The sequence below is a fragment of the Sinocyclocheilus anshuiensis genome, unplaced genomic scaffold, assembly GCF_001515605.1.
Source record: "Sinocyclocheilus anshuiensis isolate Anshui unplaced genomic scaffold, SAMN03320099.WGS_v1.1 scaffold111, whole genome shotgun sequence".
NCBI lineage: Eukaryota > Metazoa > Chordata > Actinopteri > Cypriniformes > Cyprinidae > Sinocyclocheilus > Sinocyclocheilus anshuiensis.
In genome coordinates this window covers 367,760-371,200 of record NW_015552549.1, presented here as the reverse complement: position 1 = coordinate 371,200, position 3,441 = coordinate 367,760, and positions in this window count along the sequence as shown.

Below are 3,441 nucleotides of genomic sequence, written 5' to 3'. Positions count from 1 at the left end.
GGCAAAAAGCACTGTATCCAGAATAGCTTTTTTGAGAGCAATGTTTCTGAGATAGAAAATTAGATCCCATATGCAAGTGCTTACAGGGTAGAAAGGAGAGAAAATAGTGTTGGCCATCTGTGTGCTATTTAGATTGATCCCAGCAGCCATGGCTGTTTAATTCAAAAACTGTCAGGGAGTGTCATTAGGTGCGGCCATTTTCAGGCTTCAGACTTCATTAGCCACAGGAAGGCCCACATTACCCTCAGGATTAATGTCAAGCCTCCCAATCCAGCTCTGGAGCTCTGGAGTACTTAGAGGAATATCTCTGACCTTTTTGTGTAAATACACTCTGATTCATTAAAGATTATGTAGACCACGGGAAAACTCTTAAACAGCTGAAGAGTTATATGCATTTGGCCTGTAAAGTCATCCTTGCTGCTCTGGGAAATGAACATTTGTTCCTGAAGCTTATTTCTATCTACTTTCTTTCTAGATATTTTGAAAAATGTCAATGGGTTCCAATGTTGTTCTTCAGAATATCTGCTGTTGTGTTCCACTATAGAAAGTAAGTCATACAGGTTTGGGACGACACGAGGGTAAGTAAATTTGAACTACCCATTAAAAAAAAAAAAAATCAAAAACATCCTGCATAGTTGTTTTTCTCCATCCAAAGTGTCTTTGTTTTTTTCTTATTCAAAATTGCATCATGAGCTAAAACCACAACAGCCGAGGAGATAGTGTCTTTGGCCTTCCTTCCTTTTTTCTCCTAATGCCTCTCTCTTGCACTTATCAGGAGGAAGGAGCGAGGGGCTACGTCAAGGCCAAAGCCAACAGTGAGCATGATAACTCAGTGAGGATGAGAGGAGTCATCACTTTTCCTGTTTTAATTAGTAACATCAGCTTCTCAACAAGCAATCATGTCATCTGCTTCCTTCCAGGCGTTGATTATAGAGTGAGGACTGCGTCACACAAACCACACGGGTAAGATATGGTGTGTTTTTAAGGCTAAATGCTGTTTTTTTATTCCTAGTTTCAAGAGAAAGATATTCCACAGAACCTGGAATATGATAAATTCAGAAGTGCAAAATTCTGACAGCTGCAATAATGGAATACAATTTTCACACGGGCCCAATTGAGACATAATCAAGCCCTCGCTGTCTAACCCAGGCTCAACATGTTGATGTTTCTAGACGCTTGCTGAATTACAAACCTGCTTCCACTCATGGGGTTTTGATTTTACCTGATTCAGGAGGTTGTTAAATGTGCACGATCATGGAGTCATTTATCACACGCTCACTGTGCGTCGGTCACAGTCCCACTATGCAGTTCCAGGTGCACTGGTGCTGCACACAAATCAGAGAATGGTCACAACTACATGCGATTCAGAGCAGTCTGGATGTCATAAAGAATATGTACCATACTTCTGTTTTAAGGTCAAACGTATTTAAGGTCTGGAAAGATCTGTTTTGCCTTTTGCTCCACTGTAAATGTGTACATTAACCTTCCCCAGGATCTGAAAACCTTCAAGAGGATGACCAATATATTCATTCATCCAGAATGCTTTTAAAGAGAAAAGACCTTTTGAACTGTGAATTTTCATCTTTTTCAGTCATTTAAAACTGAAGACTACTTGACAGGTTTTAAACAGAACAAAGGCAAAGAGAACTGGTGGAAAGAGCTGTACTGTATGTTCACATTGTTCATCGGAATGAAATGTGGGTACTTATAGTGTTCAAGCTGTGTAAGAGATCTCTTTTCTTTTTTTTTTGCATTGTAGCGTATCACGTACAGAATCGTGAATAATTTTACTGTTCTAGTTCTGATTCCTCTTAACAATTCCAGTTCCTTAATGTTTGCATTTCTTTTAAAGCCTGAGGAATAAACATTTGCAGAAAATATATCTTGAAATAATCTTAGGATATTTTAATCTTTTTAGAATATCCGAAGGTGGCATAAATATAATTCAATAATTGGCCTTAAATATACAATATAAAAATAACTATGTTCAGAATAATTTATATTTATAAAATACTACTGAAAATCTCATAATGTGCATCTTTAGCTACACATTGTCTTATAAACAACCAGTTAGCGACTATTGATTTAAGTCAGTATCTTTAGCTGTAAGCTGTATGTGTTTAATTCTCTAAAAATAACCAGTTCATAAGAGTTATTCATTTCGGAATCTGTCCAACACTGGTTGTGCAATATGTTTCTGATTCATTAAAAAGAACCAGTTCATAAGAGGCATTAATTAAGGAATTCAGCAACACTGGGTCTGCTGTTTGACTCATTAAAAAGAACCAGTTCATAAGAGTCATTCATTGGAAGTCAGTACAGCCCTGGCTGTTTGTTTCTAAATCATTAAAAAAAAGAGAGAGAGTCATACATTCAGGAACTGGTTCTGATTACAAAAGGCAAAGTTTTGTAATCTTTCCCTCATTATAAGCTTTTTTTTTTTTTGTTCACGTTTAGCAATAGAATAGTTTTTTTTTTTAATGTTTAGAATCCAGACATGCCATTATCCTGATAAAAGCATAGAGAAGGTCACCTCATACAGACTGACATATTAAGATCATATCACCAGCATAATACTACTTATCCACCTTCTCGCAATTCAAATACTGACTTTTATTAATCAGAGTGAAGTTCTGTGCGCATTTCTGCACTTGAATGAATTACCCACACTCTCCTTGAATCCTGTGTATTGGTATTATCAGTTTGTCATAGGTCATGCTTCCTGATGCTATTTTGAGATTCTGTCAACAAGTGTTGTTCTACATCCTGTGGTGGAAAAAGTCTGAAGATGGCTATAGTTAACGCTGAGCAGCTTATTGAGTTTCCCCCAGGAAACGTCCCCCGTGAATCACTAAAAAGCGGTGCTGTAGGCAGTCACTGTGGAGACTTCAATTACTGGCGTGACCCAGTCGGCTGATTCCTAACTGTGGCCAGCAAATTAGAAAAAGGAGGAGGGAGGCAGAGAAAGAGAGAGAAAGTAAGAAAAACTGAAAAATCATTTGGAGAAGAATGGTTTGAAATTTGGACAGGATATTACAGGGGACAAGCTGCAAGAGTTTCACCAAGTGAACCGTTTCTGGTTAGAAGTGGAGAGGCAACCTTTGTTCATGCTGTATGTTGGCTACAGGCCAGCCGTCTGCATAGGATTCACTTCATAATCCTGTGTATGACTGATTTATGGTTCACGTTATGTTGACTAAAGATCCCCAACTGAGTCTGTATCCTATGTAGAGACAGGTCTGTGAAAATACAGACAAAAATGTCCTACATATTTTCAAATTTAGGGCAGCACACTTCATCATCAGTGTAATTGTGTGGTTTTTAAAGATGATTAGGGGAGAATTCATTGTGGCAGTAGGTTATTAGTCCTTCACAGTAAAACTGTATGTGCAGCAGTCTACCCTGAACAGGCTTGTTTGTGGGTTTATAAATGAGTATTTA